The sequence below is a fragment of the Coregonus clupeaformis genome, unplaced genomic scaffold, assembly GCF_020615455.1.
Source record: "Coregonus clupeaformis isolate EN_2021a unplaced genomic scaffold, ASM2061545v1 scaf0128, whole genome shotgun sequence".
NCBI lineage: Eukaryota > Metazoa > Chordata > Actinopteri > Salmoniformes > Salmonidae > Coregonus > Coregonus clupeaformis.
The window spans coordinates 85055-110195 of NW_025533583.1; the positions used below are offsets into that span (position 1 = coordinate 85055).

A 25141-nucleotide genomic window follows, 5' to 3' on the forward strand; every position below is an offset into this window, starting at 1 on the left:
AGGGTGCGAGTCGTCAACCTGGGTCAGCTCGTTCCGGCTACTCGCACCAAACCAAGGGGGCGAGTCGTCAACCTGGTTCAGCCTATTCCTGCTACGCGCACCAAGCCAGGGAGGCGAGTCGTCAGCCTGAGGAGGTCCGTTCGGCTCCACGCACCAAGCCGAGGATGCGTATCGTCAGCCAGGTCCGGTCCGTCCCTGCCTCACGCGCCAAGCTAGGGGTGCGCGTCATCAGTCCGGATCCAGCCAGCTGGGTGGGATCGGACCGGGGCCATCACGGGGGATGGATGTAGGAAGGTGGTCAAGCCCGGAGCCAGAGCCGGAGCCGCCTCCGAGGAGCAACACCCACCCAGCCCTCCCCTATTTGGGTTCTTTGGGCGCGGTCGCAGTCCGCGCCTTTAGGGGGTACTGTCACGCTCTGGCTCCGGGACTTTGTATTATTGAGCCAGGGTGTGTTCATTTTTGTTGTGTTTGGGGATTAGTTGGGTTGTTATTGGTTGTTTCATTGTTTGGTCCAGTGACTCCCAATCAGTGGTAACGAGTGTCAGCTGTCGGCTCGTTATCTCTGATTGGGAGCCATATTTAAACTGTCATTGTTCACCTTGGGGTTGTGGGTTTTTGTTCTATGTTCAGTCGTTGTCACTGAGGACTTCATGATCGTGTTTTGTTTTGTATTCTCGTGTATTGCATTAAAGTCAATATGTTCGCTACCAACGCTGCGCTTTGGTCCTACTTCATAGACGATCGTGACAGACACATTTAAATTAATTTGCTTAGGCATTTTATTGTGGCATCGTGTCAGTGAGATTCACACCTATGATCTTCTATTCTCTATCCATTGAACTGGTCCACTGTGCCACTAAGATGGAGCTAGTGTTTTAAAAAAAATATATATTAATTCAAAGCTTTATTTACACCAGAACAAGATAGAGAATAGAGAGACACTGAGAACGGAATGTATATGTTTTTAAATAACATTCTTAGAACATTCTTTGAATGTTACTAATGTTTTGTTGTGGTTTTTATGGAAAGTTTTCTTAATGTTCTGAGAACATTACTTTAAATAGAACTATGAGGAAACCTGTAGGAAATGTTATGCTGAAGTACTGAAATTCCCACAGAAAAACGTTGTTTATTAACGTTCTCTGAACTATTTGAGAACATTCCCAATGTCAAACCAGTTGGAGAACGTTCCTAGAACATTACCAAAATTGAAAAATCTAACCATGTTTGAACTTTTAAGAGACGTTCTGTTAAATTAATGTAGCCTCCTGTAGCTCAGTTGGTAGAGCATGGCGCTTAAAACGCCAGGGTTGTGGGTTCGATTCCCACGGGGGGCCAGTATGAAAAATGTATGCACTCACTAACTGTAAGTCGCTCTGGATAAGAGCGTCTGCTAAATTACTAAAATGTAAACATTTAAAACTAACCTGCTCTGGGGCAGGCTAACTCAGAGTAACTCAGAGCCGTGAGTTGAGGACCAATGAAATCAGATCCCCTCCCTCTCACAAAGATTGCGGCATCCCCTTAATTTGAGGAAGATGACTGATTATACATTTTATTAACCAAATGTTTGTTTGTGTGTAAAATAATTGTAATGTCAAAATACCTATCACATTACACCTTTAGTAATGACTGAATACATTTTAAACTTCACACACAGTAAAACTTTAGTATGACTTAATACAATTATTTTACAAAAGCACACCAAAGATGGCATTAACGATAAGTAATAAAATAAAGACGGCACTTCTAAAAGCCTATTTCACACAATAGCCTGCTGAATTTGCAAGATAACTTTTCTTACATTTTGATTCCGGCATAAATGAAAATGTGGCACCGACTCCCCCTTGGATTGATGTTAAAGCATTGTCTCAATGACGAGTTCGGTGTTTGACTCACCAAGTACAACATGCACATGCAGTTACAAGCCTGCTAGAATTAGCGGCAGGCGTATGGAGGTTTCATAGTGTCTTAATTATACAAGCATGTAAAGTATGATTTGCGCATATAAAATATGAGTTTCACCTGTATACTGAGTTTTGTAGTTGCAAAAAATATTTTCTAACATGTAACTTCTTTTCAGAATAAATGCAACACTTGCAAGCGCATAACTTGATGTGTGAATAAATGCAACAACACTTGCAAGTGCATAACTTGATGTGTGAATAAATTCAATAAGATTTGCTAGCATGCAACTCAATTTCAGAATGGATGCAACTCATTTTCTAAACTTGCGACTGGTGAATCTTCTGTGAATCAAAGCTACATTTGCTGATGTCGAATCTGTGCTCTCAGAGTTTTGGCCCAAATTTTGTGATTAACCTGTGACAAAAGCTTTGCAGTTGTATAAAAAATGAAAAATCTGCAAGCAAGCAGCACAGAACACAAGCCTTTCTTCCGACCAATGAGGTGAGGTGTTGTCATTCATGAACGTGCTTTCACGTTTTACAGGGTTCCGGTCTGGAAGCAAGCTTTCGACTGCTAAATATGGATAACATTTGTTAAAATGACTAGCTAGTTAGCTAAATGATATTAACAGAATGTGAAAGCTACAACAAGGCGTTGGTGAGGAAGATGACGGGAATAATAAAAATTACTGTTTACACATAGCATTACTGCTACAAAGCTGATGCCTAGCCTACTTCATCTTCAAGAGGCCTGTGAGTTTCACCTATCAATCACACTGTCTGTATGAATAACTCTTACAGGTCATCTTACATCATGTGCATTTCCCCTGTGTTTGAAATCTCTTTCACACTGGCATAACAATCAAAGAAAACATAGCACACTAACAAGGGTCTAACAATGTCTTGATGAGTTTCTATGCTACTCTCTGTACTCCAGGCGATTGAGCAGCCAGTGCGAATCAAGATCATTAGGCAGATCCATTAACATTCCTTCTTCACCAAGCCCGTGCCCCGGAACCGTCATGGGGGCATCCATCCCTTCGGCTGCATCTTCATTCAGCTCTTCTTCATCCTCAACAGCATCTGGTTTGAGTTCCTGTTCCTGGTGTTCATCATTTTCCTCATCACATGCTCCAAGGCCACCGTCCTGCTGTGCTACTTCTACTTGTGTGCAGAAGTGGGTGGAGACATACAGTATGTACATGGATCTGGTTATCACAGTAATGGCATTCTATGCTCTCTCTTTGAATGTAAATGAATTATGTTATATTTGTAAAACGGATTTCCAACCTTTCCAGTTTGCCAGATTATCTATGCTGTTATGTTTAGCTACCAAGTGTGAAGTCTTCGTGTCAACAGTAAATCAAATGTTTTAAACATTCTAAATGATGCAAAAGTTTCTTTCTCATATCACTCAATTTATCTCTGCTCATCGATCCAAGCACTTAGACCTCACTACAGTGTCAAAACATTTTATTGAGCCGAACCCAGAGTGTGTTGTGTTTTGTATAGGACTCACTGGTGGTGGCACTCCTTCCTGAGCAGTCTCTTCATTTTTATTTATTTAACCAGGTAAGCCAGTTGAGAACAAGTTCTCATTTTCAACTGCGACCTGGCCAAGATAAAGCAAAGCAGTGCGATTAAAAACAACAACAACACAGAGTTACACATGGGATAAACAAAACATACAGTCAATAACACAATAGAAAATCTATATACAGTGTGTGCAAATGTAGTAAGTTATGGAGGTAAGGCAATAAATAGGCCATATATAGGCCAAAATAATTACAATTGAGTATTAACACTGGAGTGATAGATGTGCAGAAGATGATGTGCAAAAAGAGATACTTGGGTGCAAATGAGCAAAATAAATAACAATATGTGGATGAGGTAGTTGGGTGGGCTAATTACAGATGGGCTGTGTACAGGTGCAGTGATCGGTAAGCTGCTCTGACAACTGATGCTTAAAGTTAGTGAGGGAGATAAGTGTCTCCAGCTTCAGAGATTTTTGCAGTTCGTTCCAGTCATTAGCAGCAGAGAACTGGAAGGAATGGCGGCCAAAGGAGGTGTTGGCTTTGGGGATGACCAGTGAGATATACCTGAGGGAGCGCATACTACGGGTGGGTGTTGCTATGGTGACCAATGAGCTAAGATAAGGCGGGATTTGCCTAGCAGTGATTTATAGATGACCTGGAGCCAGTGGGTTTGGCGACGAATATGTAGTGAGGGCCAGCCAACGAGAACATACAGGTCACAATGGTGGATAGTATATGGGGCTTTGGTGACAAAACGGATGGCACTGTGATAGACTACATCCAATTTGCTGAGTAGAGTGTTGGAGGCTATTTTGTAAATGACATCGCCGAAGTCAAGGATCGGTAGGATAGTCCGTTTTACGAGGGCATGTTTGGCAGCATGAGTGAAGGAGGCTTTGTTGCGAAATAGGAAGCCGATTCTAGATTTAACTTTGGATTGGAGATGCTTAATGTGAGTCTGGAAGGAGAGTTTACGGTCTAACCAGACACCCAGGTATTTGTAGTTGTCCACATATTCTAAGTCAGACGCGCCGAGAGTAGTGATTCTAGTCGGGCGGGTGGGTGCAAGCAGCGTTCGATTGAAGAGCATGCATTTAGTTTTACTAGCATTTAAGAGCAGTTGGAGGCTACGGAAGGAGTGTTGTATGGCATTGAAGCTCATTTGGAGGTTTGTTAACAGTGTCCAATGAAGGGCCAGATGTATACAAAATGGTGTTGTCTGTGTAGAGGTGGATCTGAGAGTCACCAGCAGCAAGAGCGACATCATTCATGGCAGTCTACCTGTTTGTCTACGACTTGCACTACTTCTTCTCCAAGCTGCAGTTCATCAGTGCGGCCACTACCATCCTCTACTTCACCATGATCATGGTGCTCATATTCTTCCTCTTCACAAGGGTGTCAACGACAGTGCCACACTACGCAAGGCTAGACTCTGTAACAGGTTTTTGCAGAGCTCAAACAAATGGAGTATCTCCTGATTTTCACTTTAACAAACACAGTGCTAGAGCTTTTTGCAGACTTTGGCAGATTTGTCTGTTTCCAGCCACCTCGCTCAATAAGAATTGTATCCACCTTTAATAAATGGAAATTGGTGGTGCTGTAATAGCGAGCCGAGCCAGTTGAAAATATTGATGCCATGGATATTTTTGGTGTCTGTGTGCTCCTGAAGTGCTGTGGCCCTGTGTGCTCTTTCATTAGTTTCGTGTTTTTATTCATTTATTTCTGGTACCCTCCTACCTGAGTGCAATGAGGCCTGTGTGGCATTGCATTGTTAAAATCATCCCAGTGTGGAGATGAAACATCTGTGAGGTGCAAAGCCACATGCTCTAAGTCCTCTCTGCTCTAGCTAAATGTATATGTTTTAATGGGCTGATGTGAGTAATACTAATACAGAGATAACCATTGTAAATGTATTTTCTCCTCTTTATTGCTTTTTGCCTTTTTATGCCATTATGTTTTCCACTTCAATGCCCGTAAATCTGTAGTTTGAAGCATATATAAAACATTTTTCATTATATTACATATTCAACAATAAACATCACACAACACTTTAGAAGGGTATCTGTGATGATTCTTACCATTCAATTATGTTTGTTAGCTATCTCTTCTGGTCAATTAAGTTTTATACGTTTCATTTTTCACCACCCAAGTCCACTTTACATGAATACCTAATGCACATCTGAGGTTGACGAGTGCTAATTTCACTAACATTTTGTAAAAGGGTAGTAGACATTTACAGATCATAGTCTAGCCCAAAACGAATGAGACTGTTTCAGCATCTACAAAGTAACAACACATCATTTTAGCAAACATTTAAAAAGGCAACATAAAATAATCCAAGTGACTTGCGACTGAATATATATTTAAGAAACACAGCTTCTACCCCCAAGCCATAAGACTCCTGAACAGCTAATCATGGCTACCCAGACTATTTGCATTGACAGTTGGTGCGATTATTCGCAAATGGAAGAAACACAAAATAACTGTCAATCTCCCTCGGCCTGGGGCTCCATGCAAGATCTCACCTCGTGGAGTTGCAATGATCATGAGAATGGTGAGGAATCAGCCCAGAACTACACGGGAGGATCTTGCCAATGATCTCAAGGCAGCTGGGTATATAGTCACCAAGAAAACAATTGGTAACACACTACGCCGTGAAGGACTGAAATCCTGCAGCGCCCGCAAGGTCCCCCTGCTCAAGAAAGCACATATACAGGGCCGTCTGAAGTTTGCCAATTAACATCTGAATGATTCAGAGGAGAACTGGGTGAAAGTGTTGTGGTCAGATGAGACCAAAATCGATCTCTTTGGCATCAACTCAACTCGCCGTGTTTGGAGGAGGAGGAATGCTGCCTATGACCCCAAGAACACCATCCCCACCGTCAAACATGGAGGTGGAAACATTATGCTTTGGGAGTGTTTTTCTGCTAAGGGGACAGGACAACTTCACCACATCAAAGGGACGATGGACGGGGCCATGTACCGTCAAATCTTGGGTGAGAACCTCCTTCCCTCAGCCAGGGCATTGAAAATGGGTCGTGGATGGGTATTCCAGCATGACAATGACCCAAAACACACGGCCAAGGCAAAAAGGAGTGGCTCAAGAAGAAGCACATTAAGGTCCTGGAGTGGCCTAGCCAGTCTCCAGACCTTAATCCCATAGAAAATCTGTGGAGGGAGCTGAAGGTTTGAGTTGCCAAACGTCAGCCTCGAAACCTTAATGACTTGGAGAAGATCTGCAAAGAGGAGTGGGACAAAATCCCTCCTGAGATGTGTGCAAACCTGGTGGCCAACTACAAGAAACATCTGACCTCTGTGCAGTGGCGGCTCCTGAAAAAATTCTCAGGAGGGGCAATTTTTCTGATGATTTAGGTGACCTACACACATTTTAAAAAAGATATGTCCAGCAACAACATGAAGACAGGGGCAGCATATAAGTCAATACCAGAAGCATTTATTGACTGATCTGGGGAGATGGATTCCAGTTTCTGTGACAGATTATAAATAATCTCTGATGCCTTTGTTATATTAGCTTTTGGTTGAATGTACTGTCGTAGTAAATATATAATGTTATAGCTTGGTCTGACTAAAATCTTGTGCATATCCACCCTGTCCAAAGTCTCTACTTGGTCTCAGTTCTCCAGTAAACTTGTGATTATCAACAGTACACAACGGTAACAAACAATTGGGGGAACTCACGGGGCAGATAGTAAGGTCACAGTGACACAGAAAGCAGTTCAATGTCGGGGCTCGGGGTACAGAGTCGCTCTCTTACCAGGATCGATTTTCCCTGTGACTGTCAGATCGAGGTCCGCTCCGACCAGGGTGAAGCCGGCCGGCTCCACTTCTCTGTCCGGGACTCTGTCATCCAGCCAAGTCTCCCAGCTGTATTGGATTCCGCTGCCAGCAACGTTTTCATTATTTAGTCCGTTCGTAGCGGGTATGTACACGATCAACAAGATCAGTCCAAAACCCACCACTCGAAATCCATGGTTGGCAGAATGTTTGTAAACTAAGTGTACAAATTAAAAACATAAAATAACGCCACTAAGTGTACAAATTAAAAACATAAAATAACGCCACACTGCAGGTCGCAAAGAGACGCTGCTAGCCGCTATTTGCTTAGTTACGTTCATGGTTACGTCACGTATGACGAAAGCGCGTAAGTGCAAGCCCACAGACACCCATAGAGAATGTATTGAAAGCTTTGAAATTTGAAAAAAATAGATTTTACATGACAGGCTATGAGAGACTTCTGGGCGATTTTCAACCTGACTGAAATCGCCCAAAAACGGGCGGGGCCATTTGAAGCACGACTTTAGCCTGATTTGACATTTAGTGGCAGTCAGATCAGATTACAACACTGATAACTACTGTTGCCGTGATATAATTGATTAGAAAAAAAATCCCTTCCTTTTCCCGTTTGGCAGTGCGTCGCCCATATCGCCCTATTGAACAGGCCGTCCCTGCCTCTGTGACTGCCAACAAGGGTTTTGCCACCAAGTACTAAGTCATGTTTTGCAGAGGGGTCAAATACTTATTTCCCTCATTAAAATGCAAATCAATTTATAACATTTTTGACATGCGTTTTTCTGGATTTTGTTGTTGTTATTCTGTCTCTCACTGTTCAAATAAACCTACCATTAAAATTATAGACTGATCATGTCTTTGTCAGTGGGCAAACGTACAAAATCAGCAGGGGATCAAATACTTTTTTCCCCCTCACTGTACATATTACCTAAATTACCTTGACTAACCGGTGCCCCCGTACATTGACTCTGCACCGGTACCCCCCTGTATATAACCTCCCTACTGTTATTTTATTTTACTGCTGCTCTTTAATTTTTATTTTATTTTATTTTTTAAACTTTTTATTTTTAAAACGGCATTGTTGGTTAAGGGCTTGTGAGTAAGCATTTCACTGTAATGTCTACACCTGTTGTATTCGGCGCATGTGGCAAATAACATTTGATTTGATTTGTGTAGGTGATGTAGAGAGAAGCTGTTGGTTTTCTTTCCCATCATTTGTCCGTGGTGCTCGTTCAACATAGCATTAGGAGAGTCCTGTGAACATCAACAGTCATGAACATGTCATTCTGAACAGCACCATCTTCCTAATAGATAACTTTGACAAATTAGCATAATATTACATCTGATGGGCGACAGCGTCACCCCCATAACCTCCATACATAAAGTCTAAAGACATGTTTAAAGACTTTTTCATTCAAGCATGTTGCTATGAGGTGTAGAAGATGTTACTGACAAAAGGGAATATTAATCATGAATACATAGAAAATGTTGTTGTTCCATTTACAATAGATTGAGGAATATTAATTAGAAAAGTGGTGGTGGATTGCATGTGGATAGTAGTCATGGGTTATGATGGGTTTTAGTCATCCTAGCAAATAATTTTAATTCAAATATAGTCCACTCCAGATCAACTAATTTGCAAAATAAGGATCTACAACCCCCAAACTACACTAACTGTTCTTGTTACAAATGCATGACTATTGTCTCATGTTAATCAGGACAGCCCTGATCAACAGTCAGAAAGAGCTTTACAGATACCCAGCCTAAAACCCAAAAGAGCAAGCAATGCAGAGGTAGAAGCACAGTGACTACCTGGCTTGATCAGCAGGGGGTCCACAGCTGCAGTCGGAACGGCAGTACCACCAGGGGCTCAGATCCTCAGGGAGGGGAGATATAGTGTCAGGTCCCACCAGTCAATATAATTTGATTCATTACAATCTAAAAGTAAAAACTGATACTAGATCAGCACTCCTACTCTAAGACGCTTTGTGAATACATGTCCAGATAAGACAAGTTGACCCTAGCATAATAATTACTGGGGGCTGAGACAGGGGGTTGGGAGACACTGTGGCCCTGTCTAATGTCACCCCTGGACAGGGCCAGCCAGGAAGGAGCTTACCCAACCAATCTGAGGCAGTGGTTGTGTGGCTAGCAGAGGCAGAGGTGTGCTTGGCAGATCTGAAAGAGAGGCACAACATTATTTGAATGAGAAACCTGAAAATTCAAACAGAATTTATGCTGATGATTTGTACAACTTGAGACAGATAGCAATACAGTACAAATAGATTAAAACATCATATTAAATGTAACACAGATACAGATTATGTGCATGTGGTGGTTTCAAATAATAAAATGACTACTGATAGCTAGCTCTATCCATCCTTTTCCAGAAAATGTTTATCTGATATTATAGCTAGCTAGTTGATGTTGTTCTAGCGAGCTCACCCAAAGCAGGCTTTTCTCCTCCTCTCTGGTCTGCAGATGCATGACTACATGATCATGATGTTGTGGCTGCAACATTTAACTGACACTAGAACAACAACTAGCTAGCTACAGTATATCAGATAGACCTTTTCAGGAAAAGCAGCTCATATAGCAAGCCAATAAAATTAATATAATTGCATTGGTTCGACATTGACATCTAGCTAGCTAAACTAATGTTAGTCTCAACCAAATGAAAAGTACAAAGCTAGACCTATTGCTCTGATACAAAACGTAAGAACCATTAGATACATGCTAGCCAGAAGGCTCTAATGCCAGCTAGCTAGCTAATCAGTCATGTAATGCCAATAGAAGAGACTAGGAAGCTAGTTAGCATCAGCTTTGTAGTGGTTATGCTATGTGGAAATCATCCTCACCATCATCCTCACCAAAGCCTTGTAGCTTTCAAATTCTGTTAATATCATTTAGCTAACTAGCTAGTCATTTTAACACATTTTATCCATACTTAGGACATTGGAAAGCGTGGTTCCAGACCGGAACCCTGTAAAACGTGAAAGCGGGATTCTTCAGATAGCATTGAGGAGTACACCACATCAGTCACTGGCTTCATCAATAAGTGCATCGATGATGTCGTCCCCACAGTGACCGTACGTACATACCCCAACCGGAAGCCATGGATTACAGGCAACATCTGCACTGAGCTAAAGGGTAGAGCTGCCGCTTTCAAGGAGCGGGACTCTAACCCGGACTCTTATAAGAAATCCCGCTATGCCCTCCGACGAACCATCAAACAGGCAAAGAGTCAATACAGGACTAAGATTGAATCGTATTACACCGGCTCTGACGCTCGTCGGATGTGGCAGGGCTTGAAAACGATTACAGACTACAAAGGGAAGCACAGCCGCGAGCTGCCCAGTGACACAAGACTTCCAGACGAGCTAAACCACTTCTATGTTCGCTTCGAGGCAAGCAACACTGAAGCATGCATGAGAGCACCAGCTGTTCCGGATGACTATGTGATCACGCTCTCCGTAGCCAATGTGAGTAAGACTTTTAAGCGGGTCAACATTCACAAGGCCGCAGGGGCCAGACGGATTACCAGGACGTGTACTCCGAGCATGTGCTGACCAACTGGCAAGTGTCTTCACTGACATTTTCAACATGTCCCTGACTGAGTCTGTAATACCAACATGTTTCAAGCAGACCACGGACAAGGACACTAAGATAACCTGCTTAAATGACTACCGACCCGTAGCACTGACGTCTGTAGCCATGAAGTGCTTTGAAAGGCTGGTCATGGCTCACATCAACACCAATATCCCAGAAACCCTAGACCCACTCCAATTTGCATACCGCCCCAACAGATCCACAGATGATGCAATCTCTATTGCACTCCACACTGCCCTTTCCCCCCTGGACAAGAGGAACACCTACGTGTGAATGCTATTCATTGACGACACCTCAGCATTCAACACCATAGTGCCCTCAAAGCTCATCACTAAGCTAAGGATCCTGGGACTAAACACCTCCCTCTGCAACTGGATCCTGGACTTCCTGACGGGCCGCCCCCAGGTGATAAGGGTAGGTAACAACACATCTGCCACACTGATCCTCAACACGGGGGCCCCTCAGGGGTGCGTGCTCAGTCCCCTCCTGTACTCCCTGTTCACCCATGACTGCATGGCCAGGCACGACTCCAACACCATCATTAAGTTTGCCGACGACACAACAGTGGTAGGCCCGATCACCGACAACGATGAGACAGCCTATAGGGAGGAGGTCAGAGACCTGGCCGTGTGGTGCCAGGATAACAACCTCTCCCTCAACGTGACCAAGACAAAGGAGATGATTGTGGACTACAGGAAAAAAATGAGGACTGAGCACGACGGGGCTGTAGTGGAACAGGTTGAGAGCTTCAAGTTCCTTGGTGTTCACATCACCAACAAACTATCATGGTCCAAACACACCAAGACAGTCGTGAAGAGGGCACGACAAAGCCTATTCCCCCTCAGGAGATTGAAAATATTTGGCATGGGTCCTCAGATCCTCAAAAAATTATACAGCTGCACCATCGAGAGCATCCTGACTGGTTGCGTCACCGCCTGGTATGGCAACTGCTTGGCCTCCAACCGCAAGGCACTACAGAGGGTAGTGCGTACGGCCCAGTACATCACTGGGGCCAAGTTTCCTGCCATCCAGGACCTCTATACCAGGCGGTGTCAGAGGAAGGCCCTCAAAATTGTCAAAGACTCCAGCCACCCTAGTCATAGACTGTTCTCTCTGCTACCGCACGGCAAGCGGTACCGGAGTGCCAAGTCTAGGTCCAAAATACTTCTCAACAGCTTCTAACCCCCCACCCCCACCCCAACCCCCACCCCATCTTTTTACGCTGCTGCTACTCTGTTAATTATTTATGCATAGTCACTTTAACTCTACCCACATGTACATATTACTTCAACTACCTCAACTAGCCGGTGCTCCCGCACATTGACTCTGCACCGGTACCCCCCTGTATATATAGCCTCCCTACTGTTATTTTATTTTACTTTTTTCTCAACACTTTTTTGTTGTTGTTTTATTTTACTTTTTTATTACAAAATAAATGCACTGTTGGTTAAGGGCTGTAAGTAAGCATTTTACTGTAATGTCTGCACCTGTTGTATTCGGCGCATGTGGCCAATAAAATTTGATTTGATTTGATTTGAGGAATGACAACAACTCACCTGATTGGTCGGAATAAAAAGCCCTGTACACCAGAGCTCGTGTTTTTCTGTGCTGCTTGCTTGCAAAACATTTTTTTTTACAACTGCAAAACTTATGCCACAGGTTAGTTGCAAAATTAGTGCCAGAACTCTGAGCGCACAGATGTAGTTTTGATTCACAGAAGAAAATTCACCAGTTGCAAGTTTAGTAAATTAGTTGCATTCATTCTGAAATGTAGTTGCATGCTTGCAAATCTTATTGAATGTATTAATATATCAACTTACATGTTTACAAGTGTTGTTGTATTTATTCACATATCACGTTATTCGCTTGCAAGTGTTGTTGCATTTATTCTCAAAAGAAGTTACATGTTTGAAAATATTTTCTGCACCTACAAAACTCAGTATACAGCTGCAACTCATATTTTACATGTGCAAATCATACTTTACATGCTTGTATAATTAAGTCACTATTTTACCTCCATACAGGCGGGGGAGCAATATCCACCATCATAATATGGATGAAGCCTGATGGAATGTGAAGCTAACTGAAGCTGGCTAGCTTTAGAAAACCCTGAGTAGACCTACCATCCTTCCTTCATAGTATACCCCTCTGGCCACAACTAAAATCACATCTCATCCCAGTTTGGCCTGTCACTCAGTCACTTTGTGAGAGACAGCGTTGGTAGGGTTTCAGACCTGTCAATCAATCACTGGGGATGGAGTACAGGGAGGGGTTAGGATCAATTACGTATATAAACCTGATGCTATGTATTGGCCATTGACAGGCTTTGAAGCCACCGGTCGGCCATATTGGCACTCCCTAGTAGGAGCAGTCCTCCATAGGAATGAATGGAATTCAGTATTTCAATTAAATGTTTCAAGGACAAAATGACATATATTTAAGTATTTTTGTTGTTGTAGTGAGGAGAGCACCATCAGTACTCCCCAAAAAAATACTTCAAGGAAAATGTTTTTATATCTTTTTTCCTTTTTTTATTTTTTCTGTTTAGCTCACATAATATAATTTAAAAGTATGCATTAATGTGTGTAACATAATAAACGTGTCAAAAACGAATGTAGACATTAATAAATGCATTTCTATAGCTTCAAAAATATGTTTTACAATTGAGGAGTACCGAGATGGCGGCGCGGTGGCTTCAATACAGCGCCCCCTGTCCATCCAGGGTTTATACACATCGATTGGTAGGACGCTACTAGGGCTAGGCTGGGTAGACAGGCATAACAGTTGGGTTTACTGAAGCTGGGGTGCACCATGGCCGTTTTAATCATGTTTGACGGGTCTGGCCTCTGTGTGTGATGTCTCTTCCTTCAGATAGTAATTATCTGGTCATGTGGCAGACTTTTCTCTTTAATACATATAATCAGTATGTATTAGTGGCCCATGCAGGGCTCAAACCTACCACCCTCTTCTATAACCAAGCGATCTGAACCAGATCTAGATCTACAGTGCATTCGGAAAGTATTCAGAGCCCTTGACTTTTTCCACATTTTGTTATGTTACAGCCGTATTTTAAAATGGATGAAATAAATAAAAATTCTCATCAATCTTCACACAATACCCCATAATGACAAAGCGAAAACCAACAGAAATACCTTATTTACATAAGTATTCAGACCCTTTGCTATGAGATTCGAAATTGAGCTTAGGTGCATCCTGTTTCCATTGATCATCCTTGAGATGTTTCTACAACAGTCCACCTGTGGTAAATTAAATTGATTGGTCATGATTTGGAAAGGAACGCACCTGTCTATATAAGGTCCCACAGTTGACAATGCATGTCAGAGCAAAAACCAAGCCATGAGGTCGAAGGAATTGTCCGTAGAGCTCCGAGACAGGATTGTGTCGAGGCACAGATCTGGGGAAGGGTACCAAAAAATGTATGCAGCATTGAAGGTCCCCAAGAACACAGTGGCCTCCATCATTCTTAAATGGAAGAAGTTTGGAACCACCAAGACTCTTCCTAGAGCTGGCTGCCTGGTCAAACTGAGCAATCGGGGGATAAGGTTTTTGGTCAGGATGGTCACTCTGACAGAGCTCCAGAGTTCCTCTGTGGAGATGGGAGAACCTTCCAGAAGCACAACCATCTATGCAGCACTCCACCAATCGGGCCTTTATGGTAGAGTGGCCAGACGGAAGCCACTCCTCAGTAAAAGGCACATGACAGCCCACTTGGAGTTTGCCAAAACACACCTAAAGGACTCTCAGACCATGAGAAACAAGAATCTCTGGTCTGATGAAACCAAGATTGAACTCTTTGGCCTGAATGCCAAGCGTCACATCTGGAGGAAACCTGGCACCATTCCTACGGTGAAGCATGGTGGTGGCAGCATCATAGTGTGGGGATGTTTTTAAGCGGCAGGGACTGGGAGACTAGTCAGGATCGAGGGAAAGCTGAACGGAGCAAAGTACAGAGAGATCCTTGATGAAAACCTGCTCCAGAGCGCTCAGGGCCTCAGACTGGGGCAAAGGTTCACCTCCCAACAGGACAGTGACCCTATGCACACAGCCAAGACAACGCAGGAGTGGCTTCGGGACAAGTCTCTGAATGTCCTTGAGTGGCTCAGCCAGAGCCCGGACTTGAACCAAATCGAACATCTCTGGAGACCTGAAAATAGCTGTGCAGTGATGCTCTTCATCCAACCTGACAGAGCTTGAAAGCATCTGCAGAGAAGAATGGGAGAAACTCCCCAAATAGAGGTGTGCCAAGCTTGTAGCGTCATACCCAAGAAGACTCGATGCTGTAATCGCTGCCAAAGGTGCTTCAACAAAGTACTGAGTTTATTTTTAATACATTTGAAAAAAATTCTAAAAACCTGTTTTTGCTTTGTTATTATAGGGTATTGTGTGTAGATTAATGAGGGAAAAACAATTGAATACATTTTAGAATAAAGCCGTAACGTAACAAAATGTGGAAAAAGTCAAGGGGTCTGAATACTTTACGAATGCACTGTATATATATTACACTAATTTCTCCGCTTGAGACCCCCCATTCTCCGCTTGAGGCATAATAAAAAAATCCCCATGCAAATCTTTCTTTAACTAGAGATATCCGTTTTTTTGCATGGGCTGCGTCTCAATCCACCACATCCGCCGATGTCGGCCTTCCACATCTGCGGTGGAAGTTGGCAGAGCTACAGCGATGTATGTCAGACCAGGAGACATCTCGAAAATCGGTCTTTTCACAAAAACATCCGTAGCATACCCCCCTATGGAAAGATGATGTCTACGACCCCCAACATGTGTCACGGGACTCGTCTGAAGGTAACCCGGTACCGGGCAGAAACATTTATGGAACTGAATAGGGAATTTCCATGTCAAAGGTATACAGGTAATTCCATGGTAAAAAGTTTTTATTTTATTTTTTTCTGAGCTCTCTCAGATATAGAACAGACACGCCACGTATGAATCTGTTATTCAATGCATTTCTATTGGCGAATAGGCCTAAGACCAAATTCAATGTTTCATCAAATAGTTTTACAAATATATGTATTTTTTATATCTACCAGGGGTCCTCCAATTCAAAATCAAATAGCTACATATTTCTTGGTATGACCATCTTAAAATAATTCCATATGTTAGTTTAGTAGTAGTCTGGCGTTGGCATATCTCCAAAGTCACATAGCTGCCATGCCTCTCTTGGAGGTCTGGATAATTTTGAATGGCAAAAACGGTTTGAATGGTCCGCTGGCTCCCAGCAACAAGATTTTGATTGGATGTTACATTTCAAGAACCCTCCCACACATGTATGTTGGTGGTAAATCACAGAAAATAGATGTGGAAGCTGCAGAGAAGTATTTGATCATATGAGATTTGACTTTAGTGGTGGTGTCCCGTCCTTCCAGGCCGTTGGCATGGTGCAGGAGCAGATGGGGTCAAAGTAGTGGAATGGGGTAGTGGGTTTTTAAATGAGTGTAAGGTTAGTTGGACTTTTTCTTTTCTTTTCACCTTTTCCCATTTTGTTTCACGAAGCATCATGGATTTAAATAATAGTCCAGTTGGAGGCGGTAATACAACATTTTGGATTCCAACCGCCGTTAAACTCCAAAGAAGAAGAAGAATGACGTCTGTTGGTGCTATGTTCATCACTGTTTTCAGACCAGGAAGGACACATTTGACCTTATGCTAGTTTGCAACATTGCAGAAAAAAAACGTAATTCTGTTTTGTCAGAAGTGTGCTCTATACACAAAATCGACATACATTTTAATCGGCGATTTCCCTGCCATCCTCAACATAGACTTAAAAATAATCCTCACGCGCTGTTGCAGACCGCCCCTGTGTGTACAATTCATTATCAAGTAGAACAGACAACCAGCAGGCTCTCGACCTCGTAGGGTAAGAGTTGAATCCCCCTGTCCTAGTGAGTAATCCCAACCCTACTTTTTACTTTGGCACCTAGAATAGTGGACTTTTATTTTGAAAGATTCCGAAACGGCGTTACCCGGAACTACTTTTTAGTGTTACTGCCGAGACGCTAGCATTTTCCATTCGTCGAGTCGGGGATGTTAGCCGCAATGTGTCTACAGTGTATTTGCATTTTTTATTAGCTAATTATCAACTTAACAGAAGTAACGTTTTTGAAGCAGTGAATGGCCATATAGCGTCGAAGAGTGAATTAGCCAACTCCAACCGGTATTTGAGAGGAGAACCCTTCTGTCATGTTTGGGAGAGAGGCGGAGGTCAGGCGCGCGGGTTGTCAACAATGTCCAGCTGAAAAAACGCTGCTGGGTCCCCAACTTTCTCGTAAGTCATAGTCCTGGTAACGACACTCAATGACGTCTAATAACATAGTTAGCCAACTTGCTTTATATGTTAGCTACCTATGCTGTTTTTAACAGATGTCAATGTTGTGTGGCGACCCAGAAATAGCTAACTACGCATGTCACTCAACTGCAATGCCGTAACGTTAACGCTAGCTACTGGTAGGCTGGACACATTACATTTTTTACCATTTTTTCTGATTAAAACTACTTAATTGCATCCGCCATGGAGCCCAGTTTCATTATTACCATATGTCCCAGCTGATTGCCGTAGTTTGAAGTAATCGTGAAAAAACGGGCCTTACTTTAGGACATTTTTCAACCTGCCAGCTCCTATTAGTTCTATTGAGCAGCAACTCTCCTTCCGAAAGTTCTATTCCCAGACCATTGTTCTGCGTCACAATGCCAACTTCGCTATAGTTGGCACATTAACCTTGTAGGCTTACCCAGTGGCGACCCGTCATTCAGGGAAGTTCATTGAGTTAATAAAGCCGCATACAAACATGGTCTCTTTTTTGCTTTCTTTAGTAAGGCAGCTCCAAAATGCAGGTGTTTCAGCCTAGCTCAGTGCTTTCTGTGGTGGTGGGGTAGCCAGTGGAAAATACAGAGTTTAGGGGTTGGTAACGTTCTCTAGTTTCGCCGTGATTGGATCAGTGTTCTGTCACTCATGGGGACCCTATGTCACCGCCAAATCTAAGGGTAGAGCCATAGTTACATTAGAAGTGCCCATCCAATAATGCTCAAGGTCATTGGCCACATAAAATGACATCAAATCACGTTATATCTACAGTAGTTTTGATTGGACTGATCATGTCAACATCATACTTTCAAAATCTTAGCTAGCAGTCATCATCATGAGTCAAGTTGACAATCTACTGGAAAATCATGTTTAATCCTTGTCATATGAAGATAAATATTCTTGAGAAATTATATGAAATGTATCGGTGCTCATCGGCCATTGGACATAAACAGTACACAACAAGTTGGAAATCGCAAATTCAACAATGAGTGGTTTGAAAGGAATTAGTGACTAACTGCAAGCATTGCAAAGCAATAACTAGCCTGCTATTCAGTGGATTAGGTGTGGGTCCCATATCTGGGTTTAAGGGTCTATTTTCCAAGCTTAAAAGGATAAACATTCAACATTGGCCATGCTGTCAAGCCAGCATAATTTATGCCGCGCTCAAAACAACTGTTAACTCGGAATTGGGAAATCTGACTTCAGTGAGTTCAAGACAACTGGGAACTCAAGGAAAAAAATTAGCTCTGACTGGGAAAATACGTTTTGAACGGTCATCCAACTCGGAATTGTAAGTCGGGAACTCAGGCCTCTTTCTAGAGCTCCGACCTGAAGATCACTGACATCATCATGATTCGACCTTGTTTTTTTCAGAGTTCCCAGTTGTCTTGAAAGCACCATAAATCCAGAGAATGCCAGACTTTGATGACAAAGTTTGATGACAAAATTTGCCCACAATGGACTGCCGCGCCACCTTCCTGTTCAAGTAAGCACAACAAGGTGAGTCCAAAAATTTCTTGAATGCTGCTGCATAAATGTAATATGCCAGGGAGATATGTATACTGTAGCTAAGCATGTAATACTAAGTGTATGTTGTGTAGTAAGCTGTTAGTAGCCCATGTGCCTCACCCTAATAATTTTGTCTAATTTCACCTACTGTTCTGACTTGGTGGTGCACATGTGGCCTATAACCTGTTTTAGAGAAATGTAGTCATTGAATATTGTAAGAGCTTTCATTGTCTGCTTATATGCCCCCTTTATTTATCATACGTTTCTGACTTGGTGTACAGGGAGAACACTGTAAGAAAGGCCCATGTTCTGAATTCTATCCCTGTACATTTCAAAAGTGCTGAACAAATAGTTATATTGACTACATCCGTCCTAGCTCGCTCATTAATGTCTTTATAAAATGACGGATTGCCTCTTATCCGCATGTCGTCCCCTTATGCCATAGTTTGTACATCTCAATTGTCAGTAGAAACCCAATTTGTTTAAGCAAGTCACCCATATCAGCAATGTTTTTTTAAAAGGCAGTAAATGAGCCTGAATGAACTGTTTCGCTGCCAGACAAGGCTCCGCTGAAAGCCAGGTGTAACAGTGGTAAGGTGTTGGGACTGCTGTTGGGACAGACCGCTTTATGTAGGCCCTAACAATTTGTGGTCACCTTTATAGTGCAATTCATGTTTTGTGTTATGTTGTGTAGTGGCTTTGCTGGCATGCATCCCCAAATATTGTTTTTTTGCCCACCAAGATTTACATGCTAAAATCGCCACTCCGCTAACCTCAGGTAACTTATTATTACGGCTACTTGGTGAGCAAGCAAAGTGTTCCCCTCGGAACATGTTGTGATGACCCACAGTGCTAGAGATGGCTGGCCATATTTTTTTTTTCTTCAGAAAAAGGTGTAAAACTTGGCCTCTTATTCAAAATGTGGCCAATTTAAACAGCCAGAATACATATAATTTAATTAAGAACTTTTTTTTAAACGATTTGTTGTTTCTAAATGGCTGCTGGATAACTTGATATGCGTTGAAATCTGTTCGTTCTTAGGCATCGAATTGAGCGAATACTGCGCAGGTTCACTTGAGTTGCAAACCAAATGGATAGGTTTGCAACTCAGTCTCCAAAGCCCCATATACTACCCACCACTGTGACCTGTACGCTCTTGTTGGCTGGTCCTCACTACATATTCGTCGCCAAACCCACTGGCTCCAGGCCATCTATAAATCACTGCTAGGCAAATCCCCGCCTTATCTTAGCTCATTGGTCACCATAGCAACACCCACCCGTAGGATGCGCTCCAGCAGGTATATCTCACTGGTCATCCCCAAAGCCAACACCTCCTTTGGCCGCCATTCCTTCCAGTTCTCTGCTGCCAATGACTGGAACAAATTGCAAAAATCTCTGAAGCTGGAGACACTTATCTCCCTCACTAACTTTAAGCATCAGTTGTCAGAGCACCTTACCGATCACTGCACCTGTACACAGCCCATCTGAAATTAGCCCGCCCAACTACCTCATCCCTATATTGTTATTTATTTTGCTCATTTGTACCCCAGTATCTCTATTTGCACATCATCTCTTGCACATCTATCATTCCAGTGTTAATACTAATTGTAATTATTTTGCACTATAGCCTATTTATTGCCTTACCTCCATAACTTGCTACATTTGCACACACTGTATATATATTTATTTATTTCTGTTTTATTTTTGACTTTGTTTTGTATTACCCCATATGTAACTCTGTGTTGTTGTTTTTATCGCACTGCTTTGCTTTATCTTGGCCAGGTCGCAGTTGTAAATGAGAACTTGTTCTCAACTGGCTTACCTGGTTAAATAAAGGTGAAAAAATAAAATAAAAATAAAAATAGGTCTAGCTCATTGATTTGTAGCTCTACCTCAGAATATGAGCCTAGTAAGTGTGAGGTATGTAGTACCCACAGTAGGCCACAGGGAGGAGCAAGAGCACTATAAACACAGTTTTCCCCCCTTAAAAACCCTAAATCTAACCCTAAACCCAATTCTAGGGTAGGATTTTTTATAAACTATTTTAGTAATAATATTATGTTAGTAAATACCATTTATAGTACTTCAAAATGCTATTTAAGCATTTTGCTGTTTTTTTTTTGTTATTTTATTTATTATTGCAAGGCAGAACACTTGATAATCAAGCCACATTTGTTTTATTTTTCAAATGTTGTTTGTACTGGGTGTGACCTAGTAACCTCTATGTGAAAGTCCAGAAATTGGCGTGGGATACAGTGAGGGAAAAAAGTATTTGATCCCCTGCTGATTTTGTACGTTTGCCCACTGACAAAGAAATGATCAGTCTATAATTTTAATGGTAGGTTTATTTGAACAGTGAGAGACAGAATAACAACAAAAAAATCCTGAAAAATGCATGTCAAAAATGTTATAAATTGATTTGCATTTTAATGAGGGAAATAAGTATTTGACCCCCTCTCAATCAGAAAGATTTCTGGCTCCCATTTGTCTTTTATACAGGTAATGAGCTGAGATTAGGAGCACGCTCTTAAAGGGAGTGCTCCTAATCTCAGCTTGTTACCTGTATAAAAGACACCTGTCCACAGAAGCAATCAATCAATCAGATTCCAAACTCTCCACCCTGGCCAAGACCAAAGAGCTCTCCAAGGATGTCAGGGACAAGATTGTAGACCTACACAAGGCTGGAATGGGCTACAAGACCATCGCCAAGCAGCTTGGTGAGAAGGTGACAACAGTTGGTGCGATTATTTGCAAATGGAAGAAACACAAAAGAACAGTCAATCTCCCTCGGCCTGGGGCTCCATGCAAGATCTCACCTCGTGGAGTTGCAATGATCATGAGAACGGTGAGGAATCAGCCCAGAACTACATGGGAAGATCTTGTCAATGATCTCACGGCAGCTGGGACCATAGTCACCAAGAAAACAATTGGTAACACACTACGCCGTGAAGGACTGAAATCCTGCAGCGCCCGCAAGGTCCCCCTGCTCAAGAAAGCACATATACATGCCTGTCTGAAGTTTGCCAATGAACATCTGAATGATTCAGAGGAGAACTGGTTGAAAGTGTTGTGGTCAGATGAGACCAAAATGGAGCTCTTTGGCATCAACTCAACTCGCCGTGTTTGGAGAAGGATGAATGCTGCCTATGACCCCAAGAACACCATCCCCACCGTCAAACATGGAGGTGGAAACATTATGCTTTGGGGGTGTTTTTCTGCTATGGGGACAGGACAACTTCACTGCATCAAAGGGACGATGGACGGGGCCATGTACCGTCAAATCTTGGGTAAGAACCTCCTTCCCTCAGCCAGGGCATTGAAAATGGGTCGTGGATGGGTATTCCAGCATGACAATGACCCAAAACACACGGCCAAGGCAACAAAGGAGTGGCTCAAGTAGAAGCACATTAAGGTCCTGGAATGGCCTAGCCAGTCTCCAGACCTTAATCCCATAGAAAATCTGTGGAGGGAGCTGAAGGTTCGACTTGCCAAACGTCAGGCTCGAAACCTTAATGACTTGGAGAAGATCTGCAAAGAGGAGTGGGACAAAATCCCTCCTGAGATGTGCGCAAACCTGGTGGCCAACTACAAGAAACGTCTGACCTCTGTGATTTCCAACAAGGTTTTTGCCACCAAGTACTAAGTCATGTTTTGCAGAGGGGTCAAATACTTATTTCCCTCATTAAAATGCAAATCAATTTATAACATTTTTGACATACAGTGGGGAGAACAAGTATTTGATACACTGCCGATTTTGCAGGTTTTCCTACTTACAAAGCATGTAGAGGTCTGTAATTTTTTATCATAGGTACACTTCACCTGTGAGAGACGGAATCTAAAATAAAAATTAAGTAATGCATTTGCATTTTATTGCATGACATAAGTATTTGATCACCTACCAACCAGTAAGAATTCCGGCTCTCACAGACCTGTTAGTTTTTGTTTAAGAAGCCCTCCTGTTCTCCACTCATTACCTGTATTAACTGCACCTGTTTGAACTCGTTACCTGTATAAAATACACCTGTCCACACACTCAATCAAACAGACTCCAACCTCTCCACAATGGCCAAGACCAGAGAGCTGTGTAAGGACATCAGGGATAAAATTGTAGACCTGCACAAGGCTGGGATGGGCTACAGGACAATAGGCAAGCAGCTTGGTGAGAAGGCAACAACTGTTGGTGCAATTATTAGAAAATGGAAGAAGTTCAAGATGACGGTCAATCACCCTCGGTCTGGGGCTCCATGCAAGATCTCACCTCGTGGGGCATCAATGATCATGAGGAAGGTGAGGGATCAGCCCAGAACTACACGGCAGGACCTGGTCAATGACCTGAAGAGAGCTGGGACCACAGACTCAAAGAAAACCATTAGTAACACACTACGCCGTCATGGATTAAAATCCTGCAGCGCACGCAAGGTCCCCCTGCTCAAGCCAGCGCATGTCCAGGCCCGTCTGAAGTTTGCCAATGACCATTGGGATGATCCAGAGGAGGAATGGGAGAAGGCCATGTGGTCTGATGAGACAAAAATATAGCTTTTTGGTCTAAACTCCATTCGCCGTGTTTGGAGGAAGAAGAAGGATTAGTACAACCCCAAGAACACCATCCCAACCGTGAAGCATGGAGGTGGAAACGTCATTCTTTGGGGATGCTGTTCTGTAAAGGGGACAGGACGACTGCACCGTATTGAAGGGAGGATGGATGGGGCCATGTATCGCGAGATCTTGGCCAACAACCTCCTTCCCTCAGTAAGAGCATTGAACATGGGTTGTGGCTGGGTCTTCCAGCATGACAACGACCCGAAACACACAGCCAGGGCAACTAAGGAGTGGCTCCGTAAGAAGCATCTCAAGGTCCTGGAGTGGCCTAGCCAGTCTCCAGACCTGAACCCAATAGAAAATCTTTGGAGGGAGCTGAAAGTCCGTATTGCCCAGCGACAGCCCCGAAACCTGAAGGATATGGAGAAGGTCTGTATGGAGGAGTGGGCCAAAATCCCTGCTGCAGTGTGTGCAAACCTGGTCAAGACCTACAGGAAACGTATGGGCGGCAGGTAGCTTAGTGGGTAAGAGCGTTGTGCCAGTAACCGAAAGGTCGCTGGTTCTAATCCCCGAGCCGACTAGGTGAAAAATCTGTCAATGTGCCCTTGAGCAAGGCACTTAACCCTAATTGCTCCTGTAAGTCGCTCTGGATAAGAGCGTCTGCTAAATGACGTAAATGTAAAATGTAAATGTATGGTCTCTGTAATAGCAAACAAAGGTTTCTGTACCAAATATAAAGTTCTGCTTTTCTGATGTATCAAATACTTATGTCATGCAATAAAATGCAAATTAATTACTTAAAAATCATACAATGTGATTTTCTGGATTTTTGTTTTAGATTCTGTCTCTCACAGTTGAAGTGTACCTATGATAAAAATTACAGACCTCTACATGCTTTGTAAGTAGGAAAACCTGCAAAATCGGCAGTGTATCAAATACTTGTTCTCCCCACTGTATGTTTTTCAGATTTTTGTTGTTTTGTTATTCTGTCTCACACTGTTAAAATAAACCTACCATTAAAATTATAGACTGATCATTTCTTTGTCGGTGGGCAAACTTACAAAATCAGCAGTGGATCAAATACTTTTTTCCCCTCACTGTAGGTGGGGCAGGTTTGAGACTGATCTCAGGAATTAATAAGAAAAAAGCACTTTTTCAGCTTCCTCACCAATGTCTTTATGTGAATGAATAACTTTTAATTGCTAAATATTTCCAATAGATGGCAGCATAAGACCACGAAGCATCAGTTATAGGCTACAAGCAGCAATATGATTGACATAAAATAGCATTGACCAAAGACTATATGTCCCATGATTTTCTAAAATGGTCACTCATGACTTTACAGTTAGCTATATATATATCGTATTAGGCCTGTCTTGCTTTTGAGAGAGCAAAAAAATATTAACTATAGCAGGTATTGAACTCCAGCCAAATAATCACTAGTCAGATGTGCTAACCTCTACCCTAGTATACATGTATTATATATTCATCTTAATATCTATGACAGTGCGAGTAAACAGCCTCGGAATAGAAAAGACAAAAGAGTGCATCTTCAACAGCCCGCCAATAAATTACATCATGCAACCCTCGCGGTTAGAAAATGTACCTCAACATCCCCCTCGCTTGCGCGAGAAGGCAGAGTGCTTGCTGCCCCTGACGGCACAAGCTTTTGGCAGGGCTTGTTGAGTTGGCTACTTGTGCGAGAAGGCAGAGCAGCTCGATGCTGATTGATGAATTTGACAGTGAATGTACTAGGAAAATCGTTTTTTTTCGTCGACCAGAGGTGACTGAATTAATGTTCAGGATTATTTATCATCATTATAGTAATGAAGTATAATTTCAAAACATGAGCATAAAAACAGGAAATAATAAACATGAATCATCATTGTATTACT

The 25141-nt window shown here is 42.6% G+C and overlaps 1 protein-coding gene and 1 non-coding gene across 12 annotated transcripts in view; both read left to right on the top strand.

Moving 5' to 3' along the window:
- Window positions 1-1263: 1263 nt before the first annotated feature.
- Window positions 1264-1337, top strand: trnal-uaa. The gene has a single exon. It is a non-coding gene; the product is annotated as a tRNA-Leu (tRNA).
- Window positions 1338-15943: 14606 nt separating this feature from the next.
- Window positions 15944-25141, top strand: part of LOC121576350 (C2 domain-containing protein 5-like) — a 79634-nt gene continuing 70436 nt past the window's right edge. For 5 of the 11 annotated variants that reach the window (XM_045213608.1, XM_045213610.1, XM_045213612.1 and 2 more), the window contains exon 1: window positions 15945-17162. The gene's annotated coding sequence lies outside the window, so the exon portion shown is untranslated. Of the gene's footprint in view, window positions 17163-25141 lie in introns of all 11 variants that reach the window. The other 6 variants (XM_045213606.1, XM_045213609.1, XM_045213614.1 and 3 more) reach the window with 4 other exon arrangements.